We start from the raw sequence: 18438 nt of genomic DNA on the forward strand, positions 1-18438 counted from the left end.
CACATGGTTGATGATATTACTAGTTTATCTAGCGTGTCCTGCGTTGCATATAATCGATGCGGTGCGTATCGTTGCTCCAATGTGTACCTAACCATGAACATCAATGCCTTAAAATCTTAAAATCAATACACAGAAGTATATATTTTTAAACCTGCATATTTAGCTAAAAGAAATCCAGGTTAGCAGGCAATATTAACCAGGTGAAATTGTGTCACTTCTCTTGCGTTCATTGCAAGTCCGTGTATACGCAACAGTTTGGGCCACCTAAATTGCCAGAATTTTACGTAATTATGACATAACATTGAAGGTTGTGCAATGTAATAGGAATATTTAGACTAATGGATGCCACCCCTTAGATAAAACACGGAACGGTTCCGTATTTCACTGAAAGAATAAACGTCTTGTTTTCGAGATGATAGTTTCCGGATTCGACCATATTAATGACCTAAGGCTCGTATTTCTGTGTGTTATTATGTTATAATTAAGTCTGATTTGATAGAGCAGTCTGACTGAGCGATGGTAGGCAGCAGCAGGCTCGTAAGCATTCATTCAAACAGCACTTTCCTGCGTTTTGCCAGCAGCTCTTCGCAAGCACAGCGCTGTTTATGACTTCAAGCCTATCAACTCCCGAGATGAGGCTGGTGTAACCGATGTGAAATGGCTAGCTAGTTAGCGGGGTGCGCGCTAATAGCGTTTCAAACGTCACTCGCTCTGAGACTTGGAGTAGTTGTTCCCCTTGCTCTGCATGGGTAACGCTGCTTTGAGGGTGGCTGTTGTCGTTGTGTTCCTGGTTCGAGCCCAGGGAGGAGCGAGGAGAGGGACGGAAGCTATACTGTTACACTGGCAATACTAAAGTGCCTATAAGAACATCCAATAGTCAAAGGTTAATGAAATACAAATGGTATAGAGAGAAATAGTCCTATAATTCCTATAATAACTACAACCTAAAACTTCTTACCTGGGAATATTGAAGACTGATGTTAAAAGGAACCACCAGCTTTCATATGTTCTTATGTTCTGAGCAAGGAACTTAAACGTTAGCTTTCTTACATGGCACATATTGTACTTTTACTTTCTTCTCCAACACTTTGTTTTTGCAATATTTAAACCAAATTGAACATGTTTCATTATTTATTTGAGGCTAAATTGATTTTATTGATGTATTATATTAAGTTAAAATAAGTGTTCATTCAGTATTGTTGTAATTGTCATTATTACAAAAAAAATAAAAAAATAAAAATCCGCCGATTAATCGGTATCGGCTTTTTTGGTCCTCCAATAATCGGTATCGGCGTTGAAAAATCATAAATCGGTCGACCTCTAACCAAGATGTTCAAATAAACCTTCAGATCAAACTTCCATTCTGTTTTTCCTCCCACCCTCCCATGCAGCTATCAGGTTCATATTCCCTCCATAAGGCTGGGGCTGGCATTTACATTGGCCTCTCCCTCCCTCCGCCATCACCATCCAGGCCAGGGCTGTAACCAGTAACCACCTTGCAATGTAAATTATTACATTTGTGAATCAAGCTTTCCACCTCAAACAGGCTGTTTATACATGCCCTGATATAGAGGGAGATAAAGAGCAAGTGTGTTTTCCTGGGGGTGTTGAATGTCATTAGCCTACGCTGAGGCTTTGTGTGTGTGTATGTTATTCATAATGGCATTCTATCTACATACTACGTGGCTACGCCTCTCGTTCTGCTACTTAATAAACTCAACGTCAACTCAGCTGCAGGGCAGGGGAATGGCGATGGATTAAACATATTATGTTTCTTTAGATGGAGGTGACAGAGGAAACGGGTTGCCTTTTGTTTTATAGATGAAATTCATCTAAAAGCTCCTGAAATCATTTTCACTTCAGTTCCATTTTACTCACAAATGTATATTGGTTAACTGTTTGGTTTACCATCTCTGACTGCATCCCAAATGGAACCCTATACCTAGCCCGTGGTCAAAAGAAGTGTACAATATAGGGAATGGGGTGCCATTTGGCACACAGTCTCTGGCTATTAAAAGAATAACTTGGTCCGACCTTAGTCCCCCGATGTTAGTTTTATGCTATAGCACAGAACATTTCATCTTGTCATTGTTTTCACTATAAAACAAAATGGTCGATCAGCAGGTGGTCCAAGTTCCCTTCCCTCACCTGTCATGCTAAAGTCTTAAACTTGGAGACAAAAACAAAGAGCAAGGTGTATTTTTGTAAAATCACATACAGCTGCACCGTACCACTGAATCACAAAATTAACCTCGACCACATGAAAACCTGCTGTCTCCATTCTGGGTAGGGCAGGAAAATTACACCCCTCCACTCCATGCCTTGGTATTAAACCTATTAAACCTATTATAAACTGGGTGGCTTGAGCCCTGAATGCTGATTGGCTGACAGCCATGATATATCAGACCGTATACCACAGGTATGACAAAATATGCATTTTTACTGCTCTAATTACGTTGGTAACCAGTTTATAATAGCAATAAGGCATCTCTGGGGTTTGTGGTATATGGCCAATATACCATGGCTAAGGTCTGTATCCAGGCACTCCGCGTTGTGTCGGGCTTAAGAACAGCCCTATAATCAACAATAAGTAAAAAATTGTTTTATTTTCTAACAAATAATTAAACAGCAGCAGAAAAATAACAAGCGAGGCTATATACACAGCTGTACAGCTGTACATTTTGATGAAACATGGTGAATCCCCAAAATTGCCCTCACTGGAAGCCTGTGTTTCAGACATAAGGAAGTGGATGGCTGCAAACTTTCTACTTTTAAACTCGGACAAAACAGAGATGCTTGTTCGAGGTCCCAAGAAACAAAGAGATCTTCTGTTGAATCTGACAATTAATCTCGATGGTTGTACAGTCGTCTCAAATAAAACTGAAGGACCTCAGCGTTACTCTGGACCCTGATCTCTCAAGGACAGCTTTTTTCCATCTACGTAACATTGCAAAAATCAGACATTTTCTGTCCAAAAATGATAGAGAAAAATTAATCCACGCTTTTGTCACTTCTAGGTTTGACTACTGCAATGCTCTACTTTCCGGCTACCCGGTTAAAGCACTAAAAAAACTTCAGTTAGTGCTAAATACGGCTGCTAGAATCCTGACTAGAACCAAAACATTTGATCATATTACTCCAGTGCTAGCCTCCCTACACTGGCTTCCTGTTTAGGCAAGGGCTGATTTCAAGGTTTTACTGCTAACCTACAAAGCAGTACATGGGCTTGCTCCTATCAATCTTTCCGATCTGGTCCTGCCGTGCATACCTACACGTACGCTACGGTCACAAGACGCAGGTCTCCTAATTGTCCCTAGAATTTCTAAGCAAACAGCTGGAGGCAGGGCTTTCTCCTATAGAGCTCCATTTTTATAGAATGATCTGCCTACCCACGTGAGAGACGCAGACTCGGTCTCAACCTTTAAGTCTTTATTGAAGACTCATCTCTTCAGTAGGTCCTATGATTGAGTGTAGTCTGGCCCAGGAGTGTGAAGGTGAACGGAAAGGCTCTGGAGCAACGAACCGCCCTTGCTGTCTCTCCCTGGCCGGTTCCCCTCTCTCCACTGGGATTCTCTGCCTCTAACCCTATTGCAGGGGCTGAGTCACTGGCCTACTGGTGCTCTTTCATGCCATCCCTAGGAGGGGTGCGTCACTTGAGTGGGTTGAGTCACTGACGTGGTCCTCCTGTCTGGGTTGGCGCCCCCTCTTGGGTTGTGCCGTCGCGGAGATCTTTGTGGGCTATACTCGGCCTTGTCTCAGGATGGTAAGTTGGTGGTTGAAGATATCCCTCTAGTGGTGTGGGGGCTGTGCTTTGGCAAAGTGGGTGGGGTTATATCCTGCCTGTTTGGCCCTGTCCGGGGGTATCATCGGATGGGGCCACAGTGTCTCCTGACCCCTCCTGTCTCAGCCTCCAGCATTTATGCTGCAGTAGTTTATGTGTCAGGGGGCTAGAGTTAGTCTGTTATATCTGGAGTATTTCTCCTGTCTTATCCGGTGTCCTGTGTGAATTTAAGTATGTTCTCTCTAATTCTCTCTTTCTCTCTCTCGGAGGACCTGAGCCCTAGGACCATGCCTCAGGACTACCTGGCATGATGACTCCTTGCTGTCCCCAGTCCACCTGGTCGTGCTGACCTGTTGCACCCTCGACAACCACTGTGATTACTATTATTTGACCATGCTGGTCATTTATGAAAATTTGAACATCTTGGCCATGTTCTGTTATAATCTCCACCCGGCACAGCCAGAAGATGACTGCCCACCCCTCATAGCCTGGTTCCTCTCTAGGTTTCGGCCTTTCTAGGGAGTTTTTCCTAGCCACCGTGCTTCTACACCTGCATTGCTTGCTGTTTGGGGTTTTAGGCTGGGTTTCTGTACAGCAATTTGAGATATCAGCTGATGTAAGAAGGGCTATATAAAATCATTTGATTTGATATACAGGGGTTACCGGTACAGAGTCAATGTGCGGGGGCACCGGGGGCAAACCACCCAGTTATAATATTGGCCATATACCACACCCCCTCGGGGCTTATTGCTTAATTAGAGGACGGCAGTGATGTCACCAGTGAGAGAATAAGGGGTTCCATTGATGACAAGGCAGGGTGCTTCATGAAATAGACTCACATCTAAAAACACCTCTAAAGTCAGTTTGTTAACTTTGTGTGGAGAAGGCTAGGGTAGGCCAAGCCTTGGCTTATGGGTAGTACAAAGAAAGTTGTTCATCCCATCCAACTGGAAAGTACCAGGCAGTCATGCTGCCTCACATGGTGGCACAATGTACATTTTGAATGTAGTCAATCATTCAATCACCCCCATTTGGAATCGTACTACAGGGCCTAGCCTACATGTTTAGCCCTGTGTATATAAAAGAAAGAAGAAAATAAAACTTGGTATGATATACAGTGCCTTCGGAATGTACTCAGACCCCTGGACTTTTTCCACATTTTGTTACGTTACAGCCTTATTCTAAAATTGATAAAATGAAACAAATTCCTCAGCAATCTACACACAATACCCCACAATGACAAAGCGAAAACAGGTTTTTGGAAAATGTAGCTAATTTATAAAAGAAAATTGAAATAGCTTATTTACATGGGGATTCAGACACTTGCTATGAGACTCGAAATTGAGCTCTGATGCATCCTATTTCCATTGATCATCCTTTCTAGATGTTTCTAGAACTTGATTGGAGACCACTTGTGGTAAATTCAATTGATTGGACATGATTTGGAAAGGCACACACCTGTCTATATAAAGGTCCCACAGTTGACAGTGCATGTCAGAGCAAAAAAACCAAGCCATGAGGTCGAAGGAATTGTCCGTAGTGCGCCGAGACAGGATTGTGTCAAGGCACAGATCTGGGGAAGGGTACAAAAAATGTCTGCAGCATTGAAGGTCCCCAAGAACACAGTGTGCTGCATCATTCTTAAATGGAAGAAGTTTGGAACCACCAAGAGTCTTCCTAAAGTTATAGCAAGATGATGCCGACAGAGATGGTCGCCTCGCTTCACGTTCTTAGGAAACTATGCAGTAATTTGTTTTTTTGATTTGTTAGATTACTTGTTAGATATTACTGCAGCGTCGGAACTAGAAGCACAAGCATTTCACTACACTCACATTAACATCTGCTAACTATGTGTATGTGACCAATAAAGTTTGATTTGAAGTTGGCCGCCCGGCCAAACTGAGCAATCAGGGGGAGAAGGGCCTTGGTCAAGGAAGTGACCAAGAACCCCATGCTCACTCTGACAGAGCTCTAGAGTTCTTCTGTGGAGATGGGAGAACCATCCAGAAGGACAACCCTCTGCAGCACTCCACCAATCAGGCCTTTATGGCAGTGGCCAGATGGAAGCCACTCCTCAGTAAAAGGCACATGAAATCCTGCTTGGTGTTTGCCAAAAGGCACCTAAAGACTCTCAGACCATGAGATTCTCTGGTCTGATGAAACCAAGATTGAACTCACTGGCCTGAATGCCAAGCGTCACATCTGGAGGAAACCTGGCACCATCCCTACGGTGAAGAATGGTGGTGGCATAATCTCGCTGAAAAGCATCCCCACAGCATTAGGGACTGGGAGACTAGTAGGTATTGAGGTAAAGATGAACGGAGCAAAGTACAGAGAGATCCTTGATGAAAACCTGCTCCAGAGTAGGGCTGGGAGGTATACCGTTTTTTGCGATATACTGGTATTGATGCACGGACCGGTTTGGGTTTTTACTTTATCAAACTGACAGAGCTTGAGAAGATCTGCAGAGTATTTGGGGAGGAACTCCAGGTGTGCCAAGCTTGTAGTGTTATACCCAATAAGACTCTTGGCTGTAATTGCTCCCAAAGGTGCTTCAAATTACTGAGTAAAGGGTCTGAATACTACGTACAGTTGAAGTCGAAAGTTTGCATACACCTTAGCCAAATACATTTAAACTAAATTTTTCACAATTCCTGACCTTTAATCCTAGTAAAAATTCCCTGTTTTACGTCAGTTAGGATTACCACTTTATTTTAAGAATGTGAAATGTCAGAATAAAAAAGTAGAGAGAATTATTTCTTTCAGATTTTATTTCTTTCATCACATTCCCAGTGGCTCAGATGTTTATATACACTCAATTAGTATTTGGTAGCATTGCCTTGAAATTGTTTAACTTTGGTCAAATGTTTCGGGTAGCCTTCCACAAGCTTCCCAAAATAAATTGGGTGAATTTTGGCCCATTCCTCCTGACAGTGCTGGTGTAACTGAGTCAGGTTTGTAGGCCTCCTTGCTCGCACACACTTTTTCAGTTCTGCCCACAAATCTTCTATAGGATTGAGGTCAGGGCTTTGTGATGGCCACTTCAATACCTTGACTTTGTTGTCCTTAAGCCATTTTGCCACAACTTTGGAAGTATGCTAGGGGTCATTGTCCATTTGGAAGATCTATTTGCGACCAAGCTTCAACTTCCTGACTGATGTCTTGAGATATTGCTTCAATATATCCACATAATTTTCCTACCTCATGATGCCATCTATTTTGTGAAGTGCACCAGTCCCTCTTGCAGCAAAGCACCCCCACAACATGATGCTGCCACCCCGTGCTTCACGATTGGGATGGTGTTCTTCAGCCTGCAAGCCTCCCCCTTTTTCCTCCAAACATAACGATGGTCATTATGGCCAAACAGTTCTATTTTGTTACATCAGACCAGAAGACATTTCTCCAAAAAGTATGATCTTTGTGCCCATGTGCAGTTGCAAACCGCAGTCTGGCTTTTTTATGGCGGTTTTGGAGCAGTGGCTACTTCCTTGCTGAGCGGCCTTTCAGGTTATGTTGATATAGGACTCGTTTTACTGTGGATATAGACACTTTTGTACCCGTTTCCTCTAGCATCTTCACAAGGTCCTTTGCTGTTGTTCTGGGATTGATTTGCACTTTTCGCACCAAAGTACATTCATCTCTAGGAGACAGAACAAGCCTCCTTCCTGTTAATACTTGCGTACTATTGTTTGTACAGATGAACGTGGTACCTTCAGGCATTTGGAAATTGCTCCCAAGGATGAACCAAACTTGTGGAGGTCTGCAATTTTATTGGCTGATTTCTTTTGATTTTCCCATGATGTAAAGCAAAGAGGCACTGAGTTTGAAGGTAGGCCTTGAAATACATCCACATCCACATCCAATTGACTCAAATTATGTAAATTAGCCTACCAGAAGCTTCTAAAGCCATGACATAATTTTCTGGAATTTTCCAAGCTGTTTAAAGGCACAGTCAACTTAGTGTATGTAAACTTCTGACCCACTGGAAGTGTGATACAGTGAATTATAAGTCAAATAATCTGTCTGTAAACAATTGTTTGAAAAATGACTTGTCATGCACAAAGTAGATGTCCTAACCAACTTGCCAAAACTATAGTTTGTTAACAGTACATTTGTGGAGTGGTTGAAAAACGAGTTTTAATGACTCCAACCTAAGTGTATGTAAACTTCCGACTTCAACTGTAAATGTGATATTTCAGATTTTTTTTATTTTTATAAATTAGCAACAATTTCTAAACACTATTTTTGCCTTCTCATTATGGGGTATTGTGTATAAATTGATGAGGGGAAAAAAACATATAATCGATTTTAGAATAAGGCTGTAACCTAACAAAAAGAAAAGAAAAACTCAAGGGTCTGAAATTAATACTTTAATACTTAATTAATACTTTCCGTACACACACACTTACGCACACGCACACACCATTTGACCAGCTCTGGAGACGAGTGGGAGGGTCCTGGCTGGCTCCTGTCCAAACATTGACTGTCTGTCTCTCCTCTCTACTTCTGCCCCCATTCTAACCCTATATTAACAAATCCTAGAATACACACACACAGGCCCTATATCAGTAAGGCCTCTCACACTGTCTACCGTGCTGTACTGTGCTGGGCTTTCAGATATTTTTCATTGCATTCATTGCATTTTCCAGCACAGCTTGGCTCTCTAAAAGCGAGCAGAACTCACACCATAACATATCCCGTCCCATATGTGTGAGAGCTATATGAGAAAAGAAGGCAGGGTGTCCCTATATCGTATCATACTAACTGAATAGTGCATGGCTGCGTCACAATTGCGTCACAATTGCAACCAATTAGTGATGGGAAGAAGAAAATTAAAAAACGATAGTTACATGTTGCAATATTATTTTTGTATATGGATTTATAAAAAAGGTAGCAATTGGTAGCGCTAGTCGACTGTGCCGGAGCCAAAACTCCAATATTTTTCGTCCTGAAGCTTGTTCTCCATCATCTTTTTAAATAGGGAGCCAATTTGTTTTCAGAACTTTTATTTCCATGACAGATCAAAACTCGTTTTCTCATGACTCCCTTGTCTCTCTGCAGCAGACATATAGTGAGCAATATATTTGGAACTTCAAATCGCAATACATACAGAATCGAGAGAAATCGCAATACGTATCTGCACCTAAGTGTCGAGATAATATCGTACTGTGAGGTCCCTGGCAGATCCCAGACCTGTCCCTATGGTTCACTACATTTGACCAGAGCTCTTAGGGTCCTCCTGCCATGGTTGAGCTAGGCACAACACCGTGAAACCACGCAGACTAGTCACTCACCATCCCAATTCCCTGTGAGATGGGGCAGGCGAAGCCTGCAGCATTCTCCCCCTACAAGCCTGTCTGTCCCAGGTCGCTCTACTTGTTCGTACATTAGGGTCACTGGTAATTCATGTCTTACAAAAGAGACACAGTTCAACTGCTCAGCCAGGGACAGAGACTGCTCGCAGCGTTCCTTTCCTTCTCTTTGTGACCGACGGGAGAAAAGCAGATCCACTGTGAGTGAATACATTGGAGCTGCGAGACACTTCTAACCAGAGTAGCATTACTGTGTGTCAAGAAGCAAGCTGCTCAGTGCCTACAGAAGTCAACCAGGGGGAGGCATTTTATTTTTACTTTGAGAAACTGCAGTAGATTCACTAAAGATGGTACAAAAAATGTTGAAAAGATTGAAACAACATCTCACACAGGTGCAAACCCAGAGACACAGATACTCGGTAAAGTGGAACAGAAACCCTGTTGGATTATGAAGACAAGACTTTGAGCGCCAACCTCCCAAAACTTAACGAGGGAGAGATCAAAAGCCTGTGTGTTCCTGGCGAGCGGAACCAATCAGCCAGGAGGGCCCGGCCAGGAGAGGAGAGGAGGATGAGAGGAGAGACAAGCGCTTCCCTTTTAAATTGATCCCACAGAGACCCTGGTGGTGGTTACCCTTGACTCAGGAGAGATAACAACTCTCCAAGCCCCACGGATCTGAGGAGACTCGGTGAAGAGAAACCGGAGTGGGAGGGATAAAGAGAGAGGGAGGGATAGAGAGAGAGGGATAGAGAGAGAGAAAAAAATAGCGAGAGAAGACAGAGTTGAGGCTAGGATAGAGAGCAGGGTGGGGACGGAGAACAGAACAAAAAGCTGATCTCAGTCTCTGGGGCAGTCAGTCAATGTGTATCCAGACAGCATCTGATCCAAGCCCTCCCTTGACATGATGCCAACATAGTTGATACTCCAGAATCCATCTATCAAAACTAACCGATGTTACATGTCCTGATGATGTACTTTAGCAGCAGTGTCTATTTACTCTGTCCTGTTCTGGCAGATTAAGCCTTGGCTCATTAAGGTCTGAGATTAGACTCTAGACCACACCAGTCTGTTTAATCCCCCTGAGCATGGAGCTCGAGGGAACAATGGTATCACTTCAGCCCAGAGACCCAACATGCTGCCAGACTCAACACACAGCCTTCCCAGTGACCAACACATCAGCTCAGACACACTTTGCTGTGTGTGTCCTATCCCTTTATTGCATTAATAAAAGGTGATTCAGTACTCAGTTGATCTCTCTAGCTGCTCGCTATAAAGATCTTCTCGCTCTCCCATCCTCCCTCCCTCGCTTTCTCTCTCTCTGTAGACACATGAAGCCTACCTTTCAGAGGTGAAGGGTAAAAAGCTAGTAAGTGTTGTAACTACATCTTGGTGGGGGCCCTTTATACGTACAGTGCCTTCAGAAAGTATTCACACCCCTTGACTTTTTCCACAATTTGCTGTCTTTCAGCTTGAATTTAAAATTGAATAAATGTAGCTTTTTTTGTCACTTTTTTTGTCACACACACACAATACCCCAAAATGTCAAAGTGGAATTATGTTTTTAGAAATTTGTACAAATTCATTAAAAATGAAAAGATGAAATGTGTTGAGTCAATAAGTGTTCAACTCCTTTGTTATTGCATGCCTAAATAAGTTCAGGAGTTAACACAAAGACATAGTTAGAGTTTAACATTGTAGTTACTCCACAATACTAACCTAAATGACATACTAAAAAGAAAGAAGCCCGTACAGAATAAAACATATTCCAAAACATGTATCCTGCTTGCAATAAGGCACTAAAGTAAAACTGAAAAGATTTGGCAAAGAAATTAAATACTTATGTCGTGAACACAAAGCGTTACATTTGGGGCTAATCGAACAAAAAACATCACAGAGTGCCACTCTTCATATTTTGAAGCATGGGAGTGGCTGCATCATGTTATGGGTATGCTTGTCAGTGGCAAGGACTAGGGAGTTTATGATAAAAAGAAACAATAGAGCTAAGCACAGGTAAAATCCTAGAGGAAAACCTGGTTCAATCTGCTTCCAACAGACACTGGGAGACAAATTCACCTTTTAGTAAGACAATAACCTAAAACACAAGGCCAAATCTACACTGAAGATGTGGCCTAGTTAGTTTTGACTTAAATCATCTTAAAAATATATGGCAAGTCGTGAAAATGGCTGTCTAGCAATGATTAACAACCAACTTGACAGAGCTTGAAAAAGTCAAGGGGTGTGAATACATCCTGAAGACACTGTAAAGGCTTTACATGCCCTCTCCACACTAAAACACATGCGCCCTCTCCACAGGCCTTAGAGGTGCCTCTGTGATGTAGTCTCCTTACAAGAGGAGAAGATGTGTCCCGGGGGGAGTTGAGAGGTGAGAAGCAAAAGTTGAGGTAAGGGGGAGCTAGCAAAAGTAATGTAAAGCGGATCTATAGCATTCCAACTCGAGGTCGGCCGATTAATCGGCATAGCCAATTAATTTGGGCCGATTTCAAGTTTTCATAATAAATCGGTAATCGGCCTTTTTGGACGCCGATTATATTGCAATCCATAAGGAAACTGCGTGGCAAGCTGACCACCTGTTACACGAGTGCAGCGTCAAAAGAACCTTGTGGCTGCTATGAGCCATTGTAAGTTGCTAGCTAGCATTAAACTTATCTTATAAAAAACAATCAATCTTCAAATAATCACTAGTTAACTACACATGGTTGATGATATTACTAGGTTAACTAGCTTGTCCTGTGTTGCATATAATCAATGCGGTGCCTGTTAATTTATCATCGAATCACAGCCTAATTCAACTTCGCCAAAAGGGTGATTTAACAAAAGCGCATTTGTGAAAAAAGCACATTCGTTGCACAAATGTACCTAACCATAAACATCAATGCCTTTCTTAAAATCAATACACAGAAGTATACTTTTTTTAACCCTGCATATTTAGTTAAAATAAATGCATGTTAGCAGGCAATATTAACTTGGGAAATTGTCTCAATTCTCTTGCGTTCAGTGCAAGCAGAGTCAGGGTATATGCAACAGTTTGGGGCTGCCTGGCTCATTGCGAACTGTGTTTCTTCCTAACAAATACCGTAATTAATTTGCCCGAATTGTACATAATTATGACATAATATTGAAGGTTGTGCAATGGAACAGCAATATTTCGATTTTGGGTTGCCACCCGTTCGACAAAATACGGAATGGTTCCGTATTCCGCAGAAAGAATAAACATTTAGCTTTCGAAATTATAGTTTCCGGATTTGACCATATTAATGACCAAAGGATCGTATTTCTGTGTGTTTATTATAATTAAGTCTATGATTTGATATTTGATAGAGCAGTCTGACTGAGAAGTGGTAGGCAGCAGCAGGCTCGTAAGCATTCATTTTTACTGTGTTTGCGAACAGCTCTTAACAATGTTTGAAGCACAGCGCTGTTTATGACTTCAAGCCTATCAACTCCCGAGATTAGGCTGGCAATACTAAAGTGCCTTTCGGAACATCCAATAGTCAAAGGTATATGAATTACAAATAGGGAGAAATAGTCGACGGGTCATAATTCCTAAAACAACTACAACCTAAAACTTCTTTACTGGGAATATTGAAGAACTGGGAATATTGAACCACCAGCTTTCATATATTTTTTTAAACAAGTTAATCATCCTCTGTGGCCAAATCATGCTTTCTAGTGTAGTAGCCTATTTTGAATGATTTTATTTCTGTATAGACCGGAGTAGGCTAATTAGGTTACATCATTTTGCCAATTTTATTTTACTTTAGGGGAAGCTTAGCTTATGGACACGCCGCCTAGGTCTGTAGTGCACTTGTGATGGAGTTTTCAAAACAAATGGCCACTGGATTGATGCAAATCATAATGATGCTGCCAGGTAGGCAGAGGGTACTTTGTAGTTACCTGTTAATTTCCATTTTCATCGACGGTACAGCTATACAAAGTGGTAGACATTTGGCCCTACGTACACTGCACACACACAGACTGGGGCATTCCCGTGCCGTTGTTTCCTCCTCAGAAAGTTGGTATATTTTTGGTCAATTGCACATTACTGTTTGAATTAATCATGATAATAAAAAAGCAAATTGTGAAACTAACGTGACCAGGTAAAAAAATAAAAAATAAAAGTGTGTCGGACTGCCAAGTCAAATGGTCGCAAATGTGACACTTTTGGTCGCAGTATCGAACCCTGCACTTGTACAAATACGGAGTCCAATGGAGCATCTCTAATTGGACAATATCAGGTAATAAATGTTTCCAAACGTTTCCTCCCTACTGAACACCCCCCTGGTTGTAGTACTTAAGGCCATCACCATGGGCAGAGGGGTGAAGAAGACACTCAAGACAGTAAATAATTTGAAAGACTTTGAAGTACCGCAGCGTTGCGGCCGCCAGTATTTAGCCAGACTATAATTGTCTCCAGTCAAAGCACTCAGCTCAAGCTGTGACAGATAGCCAGCACGGGGCATGAATAACTTACAGCCTCATAAATAACTAGATCACTACTAATATCATTAAAGTACCCCCTGGTTGGCACAGCCACTCCTAATTCTTCCACACAGCTACGGCCTGCCTGCCTCCCTACCTGTCGCTCCCCATAACAAACGCGCTAAAATCACATCAATATTTTGACATTTCATTCAGCTCACTCTCCAGGCCGATGCTATTTTTTTAATTAGTTGAATAGAAAATTGGCAGGAGAGGCAGGATTGGGGTTTCGTAGCTGCCTGGGTCTCTATTGCCACAGGTAACCTTCTTTTGAGGGACTTAGCACAGAGAATTGATTGCTTGCAAGAGCAGACTCATCATCTCAGCTAATTTTCAGTGCGAAGCAGGCAGAGCAGGGGAGAAAAAAAGAGAAAGAGACCTATTTATAATCGGTGGAGGAGAGAAGGAACAGGAGAGGGGGATTAGTCTGTCATTAGGATGAGGAGCGGAGGAGTAGAAAACATTTCTGGGGTTTAAAAAGCTGACAAACACAGTTTACTCTCTCCCTCCCTCCCTCGGACGCAAGCACGCCTCTTCTTGACATCCCCAAAGTACCACAGAGTACAGAATGATGGGAGGTGGAGAAGCCAGGTATGATACTGTATGTATCACATAATACCCTATTGTAAAAATAGGGCGAGGAATGTTCGCTCGTCAGATGTTGCAGGGCTTGCACACTATCACAGATTACAAAGATAAACCTAGCAGCGAGTTGCCCAGTGACGTGAGCCTACCAGACGAGCTAAATGCTTTTATGTTCGCTTCGAAGCAAGTAACACTGAACCATGCATGAGAGCACCAGCTGTTCCGGACAACTGTGTGATCTCGCTCTCCGTAGCTTATGTGAGAAAGACCTTTAAACAGGTTAACATTCACAAGGCCACGGGGCCAGATGGATTAACAGGACGTGTACACATGTGCTGACCAGCTGGCAAGTGTCTTCACTGACATGTTCAACCTCTCCTTGATCCAGTCGGTGTTGCAAGCAGACCACCATAGTCCCTCTGAGCAAGAACACCAAGGTAACATGTCTAAATTACTATCGCTCTGTAGCACTCACATCTGTAGCCATGAAATGCTCACAACACCATCATCCCAGACACCATGGACCCCACTCCAATTCGCATAACTCCCCAACAGATCCACAGATGACTCAATATCAATTGCACTCCACACTGCCCTCTCCCATCTGGACTAGAGGAACACCTACATGAGAATGCTGTTCCTTGACTACAGCTCAGCGTTCAACACCATAGTGCCTTCCAAGCTCATCACTTAGCTCAGGACCCTGGGACTGAACACCTCCCTCTGCAACAGTATCCTGGACTTCCTGACTAGCCACCCCTAGGTGGCGACGGTAGGCAACAACACATCCACCACACTGACCCTCAACACGTGAGACTGTCAGGGGTGCGTGCTTAGTCCCCTCCTGTACTCCCTTTTCACCCACAACTGTGTGGCTGTGCACGACTCCAAACATAAAGTTTTCTGATAACACAACGGTGGTAGGCCTGATGACCGACGACGATGAGACAGCCTATAGGAAGGAGGTCAGTGACCTTGCAGTGTGGCGCCACAAAAGTACTTAAAATACAGAAATTAGGTAGGAATCAATATGGTAGGGATAAAAACACAGCAAACAGAGGACATAGAATGCAAAGTATGTGGGTATGTGTGGGTGTATTGTGATAGAAGGTGGGGTGTGTGTTTTTGTGTTAAGTGAGTGAGAAAGGAAAATGGTTACATGGGCTCTGGCATTTGCGTGTCTAAGAGCTAGAGTTGTGACAGAGAGAGCTTTCAATTGTGCAGATATAGGATATACATTTTAAAATAAATAAGTAATATTTATAATCTATTGTCTTATCATGATGGAGCGGTCCCCAACCCTGTACACTACACTAGGCACCCACCAAAGCCACCTACACACGAAGGACAGAAAGATAAACACGGTCAGAGACCCACTAAAGCAGCACTACCCATTCAAAAGTCTGAGTCTGCCTGGCAGGGTTGGTCCAACAAAGTCAAAGCCCCCGGTTGGGGGGGGGGGGGGGTCACACTCGGTCAATCATAGAGGGGGCAAATTTTTGTGGCCCTGGTGGCACAAAATAATAAAAAGATCTGAATGCACAGAGATGCTTGGAAAAATGGTCACAACGGGGGAGCCCTGTGTGGGTGTTTCAGGGTAGGGGGGTGTATCTGAGCGCCATCAGCTAGAACTTGACATTGGTTAATCAAATCTCCCCATTCTTGCTCAATTTTGCATGCCTTCTCAAACAGATATTACTGCATATAAATTCGCACATCAAGTCTTCTCTTGAGTTGGGCTCGGGATAGAACAACTGTTGAACATCTGAGCTTGTGGTTATTGTGGGGGAAGGGTGGGGAGTGTGTGTGTGTGTGTGTGTGTGTGTGTGTGTGTGTGTGTGTGTGTGTGTGTGTGTGTGTGTGTGTGTGTGTGTGTGTGTGTGTGTGTGTATCCCACATCTGTTGCTATGGGGAAATGAAATTAGGGACAATACAGGATAAATTACAATAATTGGTTTGCCAAAATAATGATTGCTTTCCATAAATGTAAATTTTTGTAATGCCAATCCTGGTTATAGGTAACAATCATTCATATGAACTGCCAACATTATTACACAAATTATTTGTTAAATGTGGAGATAAATTAAGATATGCAAGATTTTTCAATATACAGTACCAGTCAAAAGTTTGTACACACCTACTCATTCAAGGGTTTTGCTTTATTTTTACTACTTTCTACAATGTAGAATAATAGTGAGGTCATCAAAACTATGAAATAACACATGGAATCATGTAGTAACCAAAGAAAAAAGTGTTTAACAAACCAAAATATATTTTAGATTGTAGATTCTTCAAAGTAGCCACCCTTTGCTTTGATGACAGCTCTGCACACTCTTGGCATTCTCTCAACCAGCTTCACGAGGTAGTCACCTGGAATGCTTTTCCAACAGTCTTGAAGGAGTTCCCACATATGCGGAGCACTTGTTGGCTGCTTTTCCTTCACTCTGCAGTCCAACTCATCCAAACCATCTCAATTGGGTTGAGATCTGGTGACTGTGGTGGCCAGTTCATCTGATGCAGCACTCCATCACTCTCCTTCTTGGTCAAATAGCCCTTACACAGCCTGGAGGTGTGTTGGGTCATTGTCCTGTTGAAAAACAAATGATAGTGAGACTAAGTGCAAACCAGATGGGATGGCATATCGCTGCAGAATACTGTGGTAGCCATGCTGGTGAAGTGTGCCTCAAATTCTAAATAAATCACTGACAGTGTCACCAGCAAAGCACCCCACCTCCTCCATGCATCACGGTGGGAACCACACATGCGGAGATCATCCGTTCACCTACTCTGCGCCTCACAAAGACACGGCGGTTGGAACCAAAAATCGAACATTTGGACTCATCAGATCAAAGGACAGATTTCCACCGGTCTAATGTCCATTGTTTCTTAGCCCAAGCAAGTCTCTTCTTCTTGTTGGTGTCCTTTAGTAGTGGTTTCTTTGCAACAATTCGACCATGAATCTTGTTCTTGCCATAATATGGACTTGGTCTTTTACCAAATAGGGCTATCTTCTGTATACCAACCCTACCTTATCACAACAACTGATTGGCTGAAATGCATTAAGAAGGGAAGAAATTCCACAAATTAACAAGGCACACCTATTAACTTCTTATGGCTACAGGGGCACTATTGAGTAGCTTGGATGAAAGGTGCCCAGAGGTGCCCATAGTAAACTGCCTGCTCCTCAGTCCCAGTTGCTAATATATGCATATTATTATTCGTATTGGATAGAAAACACTCTGAAGTTTCTAAAACTGTTTGAATGATGTCTGTGAGTATAACAGAACTCATATGGCAGGCAAAAACCTGAGAAATAATCCAAACAGGAAGTGGGAATTCTGAGGTCTCACACAGTGGGATATGGATGAGTTTGCACTTCCTACGGTTTCCACTAGATGTCAACAGTCTGTAGAACCTTGTCTGATGCCTCTACTGTGAAGTGGGGCCGAAGGAGACAGGAATTAGTCAGGTCTATCATGACCTGACCATGCTCTGACCATGCGCGTTCACATGAGAGGGAGCTCTGTTCCATCGCACATCTGAAGTCAATGTAATTCTCCGGTTGGAACGTTACTGAACATTTATGTTAAAAACATTCTAAAGATTGATTCAATACATCGTTTGACATGTTTCTACTGACTGTTATGGAACTTTTTGACATTTCGTCTGCTTTTAGTGAACGCGCTTCCTGACTTTGGATTTGTTTACCAAACACGCTAACAAAAATAGCTATTTGGACATAAATGATGGACATTACCGAACAAAACAAACATTTCTTGTGGAAGTGGGAGTCCTGGGTGTGCATTCCGACGAAGATCAGCAAAGGTAAGTGAAGATTTTATCTTTTATGAGTTTTGTTGACTACACAATTTGGCGGGTAACTGTATGGCTTCCTTTTGTGGCTGAACGCTGTTCTCAGATTATTGAATATTGTGCTTTTGCCGTAAAGCTTTTTGAAATGTGACAGCGGTTGCATTAAGAACAAGTGTATCTTTAATTCTATGTAAAACACGTATCTTTCATCAAAGTTTATGATGAGTATTTATGTTATTTGACGTGGCTCTCTGCAATTTCTCCGGATATTTTGGAGGCATTTCTGAACATGGCGCCAATGTAAACTGAGGTTTAAAATTAACAGCTGTAAATAAAGACTCATGTGAAGACCAAATTACAGAAGGGGAACGTCTTGTTGCAATTAAAGCCTTTAATTCCGGGAAAACTCCAGGGCTGGATGGCATACCAGTTGAGGTATACCAAACC

At 42.6% G+C, this 18438-nt stretch overlaps 1 protein-coding gene across 3 annotated transcripts in view; it reads right to left on the reverse strand.

The window, feature by feature from the left end:
• LOC120027586 (zinc finger protein 438-like) overlaps positions 1-18438 on the reverse strand; it is a 91697-nt gene that overhangs the window by 39263 nt on the left and 33996 nt on the right. The window contains exon 1 of one of the 3 annotated variants that reach the window (XM_038972567.1): positions 16549-16580. The exons of the other annotated variants lie outside the window; for them this stretch is intronic. The gene's annotated coding sequence lies outside the window, so the exon portion shown is untranslated. Of the gene's footprint in view, positions 1-16548; positions 16581-18438 lie in introns of those variants that run through there. 3 annotated transcript variants of the gene reach the window in all.

The sequence above is a fragment of the Salvelinus namaycush genome, chromosome 33 (assembly GCF_016432855.1).
Source record: "Salvelinus namaycush isolate Seneca chromosome 33, SaNama_1.0, whole genome shotgun sequence".
NCBI lineage: Eukaryota > Metazoa > Chordata > Actinopteri > Salmoniformes > Salmonidae > Salvelinus > Salvelinus namaycush.